Below are 14,118 nucleotides of genomic sequence, written 5' to 3' on the forward strand. Positions count from 1 at the left end.
GGTTTGTTTTAGGGTACTCCAATCAACAGCCCCTACAACCACAAAAAGGAATGGAGTCATTAGCACTTATGGTTTGTAAATGGCACCCAGAATTATGTTGCACAAAGTACAATTTCACATCATTCTGGGTCCATTTGTGTGAAAACAAGGTCCAATCAGGCTGAAACGTTACAAGAAGGTAGAATCTATTGAGTTGTAAGTGATCTGATCATTTCATGATGATCGCACATTCCTATAGGGGGTCAAACCATGTCCCAAAGGTCACCGGACCTGGTGTCACTTTAAAGAAGTAGTCCAGTTACACCTTTGTGGGCTTATAACTTGGCTTCTGAATAACCAAGAGAGGTCAGGTTTGTTTAAAAGTACTCCAATTAACAGCCCCTATTACCTCAAAAAGGAATGGAGTCATTAGCACTTATGGTTTTTAAATGGCACCCAGAATTATGTTGCACGAAGCACAATTTCACATCATTCTGCGTTCATTTGTTTAAAAACAAGGTCCAATCAGGCAGAAACGTTACAGGAAGGTAGAATCTATTGAGTTGTAAGTGATCTGAACGTTTCATGATGATAGCGCTTTCCTAAGGGGGTCAAACCATGTCCCAAAGGTCACCGGATCTGGTGTCAATTTAAAGAAGTAGTCCAGTTACACATTTGTGGGCTTATAACTTGGCTTCTGAATGTCCTAGAGAGATCAGGTTTGTTTTAGTGTACTCCAATCAACAGCCCCTACAACCAAAAAAATGATTTGAGTCATTAGCACTTATTGTTTTTAAATGGCACCCAGAATTATGTTGCACAAAGCACAATTTCACATCATTCTGTGTTCATTTGTGTGAAAACAAGGTCCAATCAGGCTGAAACATTACAGGAAGGTAGAATCTATTGAGTTGTAAGTGATCTGAACGTTTCATGATGATAGCACTTTCCTAAGGGGGTCAAACCATGTCCCAAAGATCACCGGATCTGGTGTCAATTTAAAGAAGTGGTCCAGTTACACATTTGTGGGCTTATAACTTGGCTTCTGAATATCCTAGAGAGGTCAGGTTTGTTTTAGATTACTCCTATTAACAGCCCCCATTACCCCAAACAGGAATGGAGTCATTAGCACTTATGGTTTGTAAATGACACCCAGAATTATTTTGCACGAAGCACAATTTCACATCATTCTGGGTCCATTTGTGTGAAAACAAGATCCAATCAGGCTGAAACATTACAAGAAGGTAGAATCTATTGAGTTGTAAGTGATCTGAACGTTTCATGATGATCGCACATTCTTATAGGGGGTCAAACCATGTCCCAAAGGTCACCAGGCCTGGTGTGACTTTAAAGAAGTAGTGCAGTTACACATTTGTGGGCTTATAACTTGGTTTAAGAATATCCTAGAGAGGTCAGGTTTAATTTAGAGTACTCCAATTAACAGCCCCCATTAGCCCCAAAAAGGAATGGAGTCATTAGCACTTATGGTTTGTAAATGGCACCCAGAATTATGTTGCACGAAGCACAATTTCACATCATTCTGGGTCCATTTGTGTGAAAACAAGGTCCCATCAGGCTGAAACGTTACAAGAATGTAGAATCTATTGAGTTGTAAGTGATCTGAACGTTTCATGATGATCCCATGTTCCTATAGGGGGTCAAACCATGTCCCAAAGGTCACCGGGCCTGGTGTCACTTTAAAGAAGTAGTCCAGTTACACATTTATGGGCTTATAACTTGGCTTCTGAATTTCCTAGAGAGGTCAAGTTTGTTTTAGAGTACTCCAATTAACAGCCCCTATTACCTCAAAAAGGAATGGAGTCATTAGCACTTATGGTTTATAAATGGCACCCAGAATTATGTTGCACGAAGCACAATTTCAAATCATTCTGGGTTCATTTGTGTGAAAACAAGGTCCAATCAGGCTGAAACGTTACAGGAAGGTAGAATCTATTGAGTTGTAAGTGATCTGAACGTTTCATTATGATAGCACTTTCCTAAGGGGGTCAAATCATGTCCCAAAGGTCACCGGATCTGGTGTCAATTTAAAAAGTAGTCCATTTACACATTTGTGGGCTTATAACTTGGCTTTTGAATGTCCTAGAGAGATCAGGTTTGTTTTAGTGTACTCCAATCAACAGTCCCTACATCCACAAAAAGGAAAGGAGTCATTAGCACTTATGGTTTTTAAATGGCACCCAGAATTATGTTGCACGAAGCACAATTTCACATCATTCTGGGTCCATTTGTGTGAAAACAAGGTCCAATCAGGCTGAAACATTACAAGAAGGTAGAATCTATTGAGTTGTAAGTGATCTGAACGTTTCATGATGATCGCACATTCTTATAGGGGGTCAAACCATGTCCCAAAGGTCACCAGGCCTGGTGTGACTTTAAAGAAGTAGTGCAGTTACACATTTGTGGGCTTATAACTTGGTTTAAGAATATCCTAGAGAGGTCAGGTTTAATTTAGAGTACTCCAATTAACAGCCCCCATTAGCCCCAAAAAGGAATGGAGTCATTAGCACTTATGGTTTGTAAATGGCACCCAGAATTATGTTGCACGAAGCACAATTTCACATCATTCTGGGTCCATTTATGTGAAAACAAGGTCCCATCAGGCTGAAATGTTACAAGAATGTAGAATCTATTGAGTTGTAAGTGATCTGAACGTTTCATGATGATCCCATGTTCCTATAGGGGGTCAAACCATGTCCCAAAGGTCACCGGGCCTGGTGTCACTTTAAAGAAGTAGTCCAGTTACACATTTATGGGCTTATAACTTGGCTTCTGAATTTCCTAGAGAGGTCAAGTTTGTTTTAGAGTACTCCAATTAACAGCCCCTATTACCTCAAAAAGGAATGGAGTCATTAGCACTTATGGTTTATAAATGGCACCCAGAATTATGTTGCACGAAGCACAATTTCAAATCATTCTGGGTTCATTTGTGTGAAAACAAGGTCCAATCAGGCTGAAACGTTACAGGAAGGTAGAATCTATTGAGTTGTAAGTGATCTGAACGTTTCATTATGATAGCACTTTCCTAAGGGGGTCAAATCATGTCCCAAAGGTCACCGGATCTGGTGTCAATTTAAAAAGTAGTCCATTTACACATTTGTGGGCTTATAACTTGGCTTTTGAATGTCCTAGAGAGATCAGGTTTGTTTTAGTGTACTCCAATCAACAGTCCCTACATCCACAAAAAGGAAAGGAGTCATTAGCACTTATGGTTTTTAAATGGCACCCAGAATTATGTTGCACGAAGCACAATTTCACATCATTCTGGGTTCATTTGTGTGAAAACAAAGACCAATCAGGCTGAAACGTTACAAGAAGGTAGAATCTATTGAGTTGTAAGTGATCTGAACGTTTCATGATGATCGCACATTCCTATAGGGGGTCAAACCATGTCCCAAAGGTCACCGGGCCTGGTGTCACTTTAAAGAAGTAGTCCAGTTACACCTTTGTGGGCTTATAACTTGGCTTCTGAATGTCCTAGAGATCAGGTTTGTTTTAGTGTACCCCAATCAACAGCCCCTACAACCACAAAAAGGAATGGAGTCATTAGCACTTATGGTTTGTAAATGGCACCCAGAATTATGTTGCGGGAAGCACAATTTCACATCATTCTGGGTCCATTTGTGTGAAAACAAGGTCCAATCAGGCTGAAACGTTACAAGAAGGTAGAATCTATTGAGTTAGAAGTGATCTGAACGTTTCATGATGATCGCACATTCCTATAGGGGGTCAAACCATGTCCCAAAGGTAGCCAAATCTGGTGTCAATTTAAAGAAGAAGTCCAGTTACACATTTGTGGGCTTATAACTTGGCTTCTGAATGTCCTAGAGAGATCAGGTTTGTTTTAGTGTACTCCAATCAACAGCCCCTACATCCACAAAAAGGAATGGAGTCATTAGCACTTATGGTTTGTAAATGGCACCCAGAATTATGTTGCACGAAGCACAATTTCACATCATTCTGGGTTCATTTGTGTGAAAACAAGGTCCAATCAGGCTGAAACGTTACAGGAAGGTAGAATCTATTGAGTTGTAAGTGATCTGAACGTTTCAGGATGATCGCACATTCCTATAGGGGGTCAAACCATGTCCCAAAGGTCACCGGGCCTGGTGTCACTTTAAAGAAGTAGTGCAGTTACACCTTTGTGGGCTTATAACTTGGCTTCTGAATATCCTCGAGAAGTCAGGTTTAATTTAGAGTACTCCAATTAACAGCCCCTATTACCTCAAAAAGGAATGGAGTCATTAGCACTTATGGTTTTTAAATGGCACCCAGAATTATGTTGCACGAAGCACAATTTCACATCATTCTGGGTTCATTTGTGTGAAAACAAGGTCCAATCAGGCAGAAACGTTACACGAAGGTAGAATCCATTGAGTTGTAAGTGATCTGAACGTTTCATGATGATAGATCTTTCCTAAGGGGGTCAAACCATGTCCCAAAGGTCACCGGATCTAGTGTCAATTTAAAGAAGTAGTCCAGTTACACATTTGTGGGCTTATAACTTGGCTTCTGAATGGCCTAGAGAGATCAGGTTTGTTTTAGTGTACTCCAGTCAACAGCCCGTACAAACACAAAAAGGAATGGAGTCATTAGCACTTATGGTTTGTAAATGGCACCCAGAATTATGTTGCACGAAGCACAATTTCACATCATTCTAGGTCCATTTGTGTGAAAACGAGGTCCAATCAGGCCTAAACTTTACAAGAAGGTAGAATCTATTGAGTTGTAAGTGATCTGAACGATTCATGATGATCGCACATTCCTATACGGGGTAAAACCATGTCCCAAAGGTCACCGGATCTGGTGTCAATTTAAAGAAGTAGTCCAGTTACACATTTGTGGGCATATAACTTGGCTTCTGAATGTCCTAGAGAGTTCAGGTTTGTTTTAGTGTACTCCAATCAACAGCCCCTACAACCACAAAAAGGAATGGAGTCATTAGCACTTATGGTTTGTAAATGGCACCCAGAATTATGTTGCACGAAGCACAATTTCACATCATTCTGGGTCCATTTGTGTGAAAACAAGGTCCAATCAGGCTGAAACGTTACAAGAAGGTAGAATCTATTGAGTTGTAAGTGATCTGAACATTTCATGATGATCGCACATTCCTATAGGGGGTCAAACCATGTCCCAAAGGTCACCGGATCTGGTGTCAATTTAAAGTAGTCCAGTTACACCTCTGTGGGCTTATAACTTGGCTTCTGAATATCCTAGAGAGGCCAGGTTTGTTTTAGTGTACTCCAATCAACAACCCCTACAACCACAAAAAGGAATGGAGTCATTAGCACTTATGGTTTTTAAATGGCACCCAGAATTATGATGCACGAAGCACAATTTCACATCATTCTGGGTCCATTTGTGTGAAAACAAGGTCCAATCAGGCGGAAACGTTACAGGAAGGTAGAATCTATTGAGTTGTAAGTGATCTGAACGTTTCATGATGATAGCACTTTCCTAAGGGGGTCAAACCATGTCCCAAAGGTCACCCGATCTGGTGTCAATTTAAAGAAGTAGTCCAGTTACACCTTTGTGGGCTTATAACTTGGCTTCTGAATGTCCTAGAGAGTTCAGGTTTGTTTTAGTGTACTCCAATCAACAGCCCCTACAACCACAAAAAGGAATGGAGTCATTAGCACTTATGGTTTGTAAATGGCACCCAGAATTATGTTGCACGAAGCACAATTTCACATCATTCTGGGTCCATTTGTGTGAAAACAAGGTCCAATCAGGCTGAAACGTTACAAGAAGGTAGAATCTATTGAGTTGTAAGTGATCTGAACATTTCATGATGATCGCACATTCCTATAGGGGGTCAAACCATGTCCCAAAGGTCACCGGACCTGGTGTCACTTTAAAGAAGTAGTCCAGTTACACCTTTGTGGGCTCATAACTTGGCTTCTGAATATCCTAGAGAGGTCAGGTTTGTTTAAAAGTACTCCAATTAACAGCCCCTATTACCTCAAAAAGGAATGGAGTCATTAGCACTTATGGTTTTTAAATGGCACCCAGAATTATGATGCACGAAGCACAATTTCACATCATTCTGGGTCCATTTGTGTGAAAACAAGGTCCAATCAGGCGGAAACGTTACAGGAAGGTAGAATCTATTGAGTTGTAAGTGATCTGAACGTTTCATGATGATAGCACTTTCCTAAGGGGGTCAAACCATGTCCCAAAGGGCACCGGATCTGGTGTCAATTTAAAGAAGTAGTCCAGTTACACCTTTGTGGGCTTATAACTTGGCTTCTGAATGTCCTAGAGAGTTCAGGTTTGTTTTAGTGTACTCCAATCAACAGCCCCTACAACCACAAAAAGGAATGGAGTCATTAGCACTTATGGTTTGTAAATGGCACCCAGAATTATGTTGCACGAAGCACAATTTCACATCATTCGTGGTCCATTTGTGTGAAAACAAGGTCCAATCAGGCTGAAACGTTACAAGAAGGTAGAATCTATTGAGTTGTAAGTGATCTGAATGTTTTATGATGATCGCACATTCCTATAGGGGGTAAAACCATGTCCCAAAGGTCACCGGGCATGGTGTCACTTTAAAGAAGTAGTCCAGTTACACCTTTGTGGGCTTATAACTTGGCTTCTGAATGTCCTAGAGAGGTCAGGTTTGTTTTAGGGTACTCCAATCAACAGCCCCTACAACCACAAAAAGGAATGGAGTCATTAGCACTTATGGTTTGTAAATGGCACCCAGAATTATGTTGCACAAAGCACAATTTCACATCATTCTGGGTCCATTTGTGTGAAAACAAGGTCCAATCAGGCTGAAACGTTACAAGAAGGTAGAATCTATTGAGTTGTAAGTGATCTGAACATTTCATGATGATCGCACATTCCTATAGGGGGTCAAACCATGTCCCAAAGGTCACCGGACCTGGTGTCACTTTAAAGAAGTAGTCCAGTTACACCTTTGTGGGCTTATAACTTGGCTTCTGAATATCCTAGAGAGGTCAGGTTTGTTTAAAAGTACTCCAATTAACAGCCCCTATTACCTCAAAAAGGAATGGAGTCATTAGCACTTATGGTTTTTAAATGGCACCCAGAATTATGTTGCACGAAGCACAATTTCACATCATTCTGCGTTCATTTGTGTGAAAACAAGGTCCAATCAGGCAGAAACATTACAGGAAGGTAGAATCTATTGAGTTGTAAGTGATCTGAACGTTTCATGATGATAGCGCTTTCCTAAGGGGGTCAAACCATGTCCCAAAGGTCACCGGATCTGGTGTCAATTTAAAGAAGTAGTCCAGTTACACCTTTGTGGGCTTATAACTTGGCTTCTGAATATCCTAGAGAGGTCAGGTTTGTTTTAGATTACTCCTATTAACAGCCCCCATTACCCCAAACAGGAATGGAGTCATTAGCACTTATGGTTTGTAAATGACACCCAGAATTATGTTGCACGAAGCACAATTTCACATCATTCTGGGTCCATTTGTGTGAAAACAAGGTCCAATCAGGCTGAAACGTTACAAGAAGGTAGAATCTATTGAGTTGTCAGTGATCTGAACGTTTCATGATGATCGCACATTCTTATAGGGGGTCAAACCATGTCCCAAAGGTCACCGGGCCTGGTGTCAATTTAAAAAGTAGTCCATTTACACATTTGTGGGCTTATAACTTGGCTTTTGAATGTCCTAGAGAGATCAGGTTTGTTTTAGTGTACTCCAATCAACAGTCCCTACATCCACAAAAAGGAAAGGAGTCATTAGCACTTATGGTTTTTAAATGGCACCCAGAATTATGTTGCACGAAGCACAATTTCACATCATTCTGGGTTCATTTGTGTGAAAACAAGGACCAATCAGGCTGAAACGTTACAAGAATGTAGAATCTATTGAGTTGTAAGTGATCTGAACGTTTCATGATGATCGCACATTCCTATAGGGGGTCAAACCATGTCCCAAAGGTCACCGGCCCTGGTGTCACTTTAAAGAAGTAGTCCAGTTACACCTTTGTGGGCTTATAACTTGGCTTCTGAATGTCCTAGAGATCAGGTTTGTTTTAGTGTACTCCAATCAACAGCCCCTACAACCACAAAAAGGAATGGAGTCATTAGCACTTATGGTTTGTAAATGGCACCCAGAATTATGTTGCACGAAGCACAATTTCACATCATTCTGGGTCCATTTGTGTGAAAACAAGGTCCAATCAGGCTGAAACGTTACAAGAAGGTAGAATCTATTGAGTTGTAAGTGATCTGAACGTTTCATGATGATCGCACATTCCTATAGGGGGTCAAACCATGTCCCAAACGTAGCCAAATCTGGTGTCAATTTAAAGAAGTAGTCCAGTTACACATTTGTGGGCTTATAACTTGGCTTCTGAATGTCCTATAGAGATCAGGTTTGTTTTAGTGTACTCCAATCAACAGCCCCTACATCCACAAAAAGGAATGGAGTCATTAGCACTTATGGTTTGTAAATGGCACCCAGAATTATGTTGCACGAAGCACAATTTCACATCATTCTGGGTTCATTTGTGTGAAAACAAGGTCCAATCAGGCTGAAACGTTACAGGAAGGTAGAATCTATTGAGTTGTAAGTGATCTGAACGTTTCAGGTTGATCGCACATTCCTATAGGGGGTCAAACATTGTCCCAAAGGTCACCGGGCCTGGTGTCACTTTAAAGAAGTAGTGAAGTTACACCTTTGTGGGCTTATAACTTGGCTTCTGAATATCCTCGAGAAGTCAGGTTTAATTAAGAGTACTCCAATTAACAGCCTCTATTACCTCAAAAAGGAATGGAGTCATTAGCACTTATGGTTTTTAAATGGCACCCAGAATTATGTTGCACGAAGCACAATTTCACATCATTCTGGGTTCATTTGTGTGAAAACAAGGTCCAATCAGGCAGAAACGTTACAGGAAGGTAGAATCCATTGAGTTGTAAGTGATCTGAACGTTTCATGATGATAGATCTTTCCTAAGGGGGTCAAACCATGTCCCAAAGGTCACCGGATCTAGTGTCAATTTAAAGAAGTAGTCCAGTTACACATTTGTGGGCTTATAACTTGGCTTCTGAATGGCCTAGAGAGATCAGGTTTGTTTTAGTGTACTCCAGTCAACAGCCCGTACAACCACAAAAAGGAATGGAGTCATTAGCACTTATGGTTTGTAAATGGCACCCAGAATTATGTTGCACGAAGCACAATTTCACATCATTCTGGGTCCATTTGTGTGAAAACAAGGTCCAATCAGGCTGAAACGTTACAAGAAGGTAGAATCTATTGAGTTGTAAGTGATCTGAACGTTTCATGATGATCGCACATTCCTATAGGGGGTCAAAGCATGTCCCAAAGGTCACCGGGCCTGGTGTCACTTTAAAGAAGTAGTGCAGTTACACCTTTGTGGGCTTATAACTTGGCTTCTGAATATCCTAGAGAGGTCAGGTTTAATTTAGAGTACTCCAATTAACAGCCCCCATTACCCCAAAAAGGAATGGAGTCATTAGCACTTATGGTTTTTAAATGGCACCCAGAATTATGTTGCACGAAGCACAATTTCACATCATTCTGGGTTCATTTGTGTGAAAACAAGGTCCAATCAGGCTGAAACGTTACAGGAAGGTAGAATCTATTGAGTTGTAAGTGATCTGAACGTTTCATGGTGATAGCACTTTCCTAAGGGGGTCAAACCATGTCCCAAAGGTCACCGGATCTGGTGTCAATTTAAAGAAGTGGTCCAGTTACACATTTGTGGGCTTATAACTTGGCTTCTGAATGTCCTAGAGAGGTCAGGTTTTCTTAGTGTACTCTAATCAACAGCCCCTACAACCACAAAAAGGAATGGAGTCATTAGCACTTATGGATTGTAAATGGCACCCAGAATTATGTTGCACGAAGCACAATTTCACATCATTCTGGGTCCATTTGTGTGAAAACAAGGTCCAATCAGGCTGAAACGTCACAAGAAGGTAGAATCTATTGAGTTGTAAGTGATCTGAACGTTTCTTGATGATCGCACATTCCTATAGGGGGTCAAACCATGTCCCAAAGGTCACCGGGCCTGGTGTCACTTTAAAGAAGTAGTGCAGTTACACCATCGTGGGCTTATAACTTGGCTTCTGAATATGCTAGAGAGGTCAGGTTTAATTTAGAGTTCTCCAATTAACAGCCCCCATTACCCCAAAAAGGAAAGGAGTCATTAGCACTTATGGTTTTTAAATGGCACCCAGAATTATGTTGCACGAAGCACAATTTCACATCATTCTGGGTTCATTTGTGTGAAAACAAGGACCAATCAGGCTGAAACGTTACAAGAAGGTAGAATCTATTGAGTTGTAAGTGATCTGAACGTTTCATGATGATCGCACATTCCTATAGGGGGTCAAACCATGTCCCAAAGGTCACCGGCCCTGGTGTCACTTTAAAGAAGTAGTCCAGTTACACCTTTGTGGGCTTATAACTTGGCTTCTGAATGTCCTAGAGATCAGGTTTGTTTTAGTGTACTCCAATCAACAGCCCCTACAACCACAAAAAGGAATGGAGTCATTAGCACTTATGGTTTGTAAATGGCACCCAGAATTATGTTGCACGAAGCACAATTTCACATCATTCTGGGTCCATTTGTGTGAAAACAAGGTCCAATCAGGCTGAAACGTTACAAGAAGGTAGAATCTATTGAGTTGTAAGTGATCTGAACGTTTCATGATGATCGCACATTCCTATAGGGGGTCAAACCATGTCCCAAACGTAGCCAAATCTGGTGTCAATTTAAAGAAGTAGTCCAGTTACACATTTGTGGGCTTATAACTTGGCTTCTGAATGTCCTATAGAGATCAGGTTTGTTTTAGTGTACTCCAATCAACAGCCCCTACATCCACAAAAAGGAATGGAGTCATTAGCACTTATGGTTTGTAAATGGCACCCAGAATTATGTTGCACGAAGCACAATTTCACATCATTCTGGGTTCATTTGTGTGAAAACAAGGTCCAATCAGGCTGAAACGTTACAGGAAGGTAGAATCTATTGAGTTGTAAGTGATCTGAACGTTTCAGGTTGATCGCACATTCCTATAGGGGGTCAAACATTGTCCCAAAGGTCACCGGGCCTGGTGTCACTTTAAAGAAGTAGTGAAGTTACACCTTTGTGGGCTTATAACTTGGCTTCTGAATATCCTCGAGAAGTCAGGTTTAATTAAGAGTACTCCAATTAACAGCCTCTATTACCTCAAAAAGGAATGGAGTCATTAGCACTTATGGTTTTTAAATGGCACCCAGAATTATGTTGCACGAAGCACAATTTCACATCATTCTGGGTTCATTTGTGTGAAAACAAGGTCCAATCAGGCAGAAACGTTACAGGAAGGTAGAATCCATTGAGTTGTAAGTGATCTGAACGTTTCATGATGATAGATCTTTCCTAAGGGGGTCAAACCATGTCCCAAAGGTCACCGGATCTAGTGTCAATTTAAAGAAGTAGTCCAGTTACACATTTGTGGGCTTATAACTTGGCTTCTGAATGGCCTAGAGAGATCAGGTTTGTTTTAGTGTACTCCAGTCAACAGCCCGTACAACCACAAAAAGGAATGGAGTCATTAGCACTTATGGTTTGTAAATGGCACCCAGAATTATGTTGCACGAAGCACAATTTCACATCATTCTGGGTCCATTTGTGTGAAAACAAGGTCCAATCAGGCTGAAACGTTACAAGAAGGTAGAATCTATTGAGTTGTAAGTGATCTGAACGTTTCATGATGATCGCACATTCCTATAGGGGGTCAAAGCATGTCCCAAAGGTCACCGGGCCTGGTGTCACTTTAAAGAAGTAGTGCAGTTACACCTTTGTGGGCTTATAACTTGGCTTCTGAATATCCTAGAGAGGTCAGGTTTAATTTAGAGTACTCCAATTAACAGCCCCCATTACCCCAAAAAGGAATGGAGTCATTAGCACTTATGGTTTTTAAATGGCACCCAGAATTATGTTGCACGAAGCACAATTTCACATCATTCTGGGTTCATTTGTGTGAAAACAAGGTCCAATCAGGCTGAAACGTTACAGGAAGGTAGAATCTATTGAGTTGTAAGTGATCTGAACGTTTCATGGTGATAGCACTTTCCTAAGGGGGTCAAACCATGTCCCAAAGGTCACCGGATCTGGTGTCAATTTAAAGAAGTGGTCCAGTTACACATTTGTGGGCTTATAACTTGGCTTCTGAATGTCCTAGAGAGGTCAGGTTTTCTTAGTGTACTCTAATCAACAGCCCCTACAACCACAAAAAGGAATGGAGTCATTAGCACTTATGGATTGTAAATGGCACCCAGAATTATGTTGCACGAAGCACAATTTCACATCATTCTGGGTCCATTTGTGTGAAAACAAGGTCCAATCAGGCTGAAACGTCACAAGAAGGTAGAATCTATTGAGTTGTAAGTGATCTGAACGTTTCTTGATGATCGCACATTCCTATAGGGGGTCAAAGCATGTCCCAAAGGTCACCGGGCCTGGTGTCACTTTAAAGAAGTAGTGCAGTTACACCTTTGTGGGCTTATAACTTGGCTTCTGAATATCCTAGAGAGGTCAGGTTTAATTTAGAGTACTCCAATTAACAGCCCCCATTACCCCAAAAAGGAATGGAGTCATTAGCACTTATGGTTTTTAAATGGCACCCAGAATTATGTTGCACGAAGCACATTTTCACATCATTCTGGGTTCATTTGTGTGAAAACAAGGTCCAATCAGGCTGAAACGTTACAGGAAGGTAGAATCTATTGAGTTGTAAGTGATCTGAACGTTTCATGGTGATAGCACTTTCCTAAGGGGGTCAAACCATGTCCCAAAGGTCACCGGATCTGGTGTCAATTTAAAGAAGTGGTCCAGTTACACATTTGTGGGCTTATAACTTGGCTTCTGAATGTCCTAGAGAGGTCAGGTTTTCTTAGTGTACTCTAATCAACAGCCCCTACAACCACAAAAAGGAATGGAGTCATTAGCACTTATGGATTGTAAATGGCACCCAGAATTATGTTGCACGAAGCACAATTTCACATCATTCTGGGTCCATTTGTGTGAAAACAAGGTCCAATCAGGCTGAAACGTCACAAGAAGGTAGAATCTATTGAGTTGTAAGTGATCTGAACGTTTCTTGATGATCGCACATTCCTATAGGGGGTCAAACCATGTCCCAAAGGTCACCGGGCCTGGTGTCACTTTAAAGAAGTAGTGCAGTTACACCATCGTGGGCTTATAACTTGGCTTCTGAATATGCTAGAGAGGTCAGGTTTAATTTAGAGTTCTCCAATTAACAGCCCCCATTACCCCAAAAAGGAAAGGAGTCATTAGCACTTATGGTTTTTAAATGGCACCCAGAATTATGTTGCACGAAGCACAATTTCACATCATTCTGGGTTCATTTGTGTGAAAACAAGGACCAATCAGGCTGAAACGTTACAAGAAGGTAGAATCTATTGAGTTGTAAGTGATCTGAACGTTTCATGATGATCGCACATTCCTATAGGGGGTCAAACCATGTCCCAAAGGTCACCGGCCCTGGTGTCACTTTAAAGAAGTAGTCCAGTTACACCTTTGTGGGCTTATAACTTGGCTTCTGAATGTCCTAGAGATCAGGTTTGTTTTAGTGTACTCCAATCAACAGCCCCTACAACCACAAAAAGGAATGGAGTCATTAGCACTTATGGTTTGTAAATGGCACCCAGAATTATGTTGCACGAAGCACAATTTCACATCATTCTGGGTCCATTTGTGTGAAAACAAGGTCCAATCAGGCTGAAACGTTACAAGAAGGTAGAATCTATTGAGTTGTAAGTGATCTGAACGTTTCATGATGATCGCACATTCCTATAGGGGGTCAAACCATGTCCCAAACGTAGCCAAATCTGGTGTCAATTTAAAGAAGTAGTCCAGTTACACATTTGTGGGCTTATAACTTGGCTTCTGAATGTCCTATAGAGATCAGGTTTGTTTTAGTGTACTCCAATCAACAGCCCCTACATCCACAAAAAGGAATGGAGTCATTAGCACTTATGGTTTGTAAATGGCACCCAGAATTATGTTGCACGAAGCACAATTTCACATCATTCTGGGTTCATTTGTGTGAAAACAAGGTCCAATCAGGCTGAAACGTTACAGGAAGGTAGAATC

This window comes from Nothobranchius furzeri, chromosome 18 (genome assembly GCF_043380555.1).
Source record: "Nothobranchius furzeri strain GRZ-AD chromosome 18, NfurGRZ-RIMD1, whole genome shotgun sequence".
Classification (NCBI taxonomy): Eukaryota; Metazoa; Chordata; class Actinopteri; order Cyprinodontiformes; family Nothobranchiidae; genus Nothobranchius; species Nothobranchius furzeri.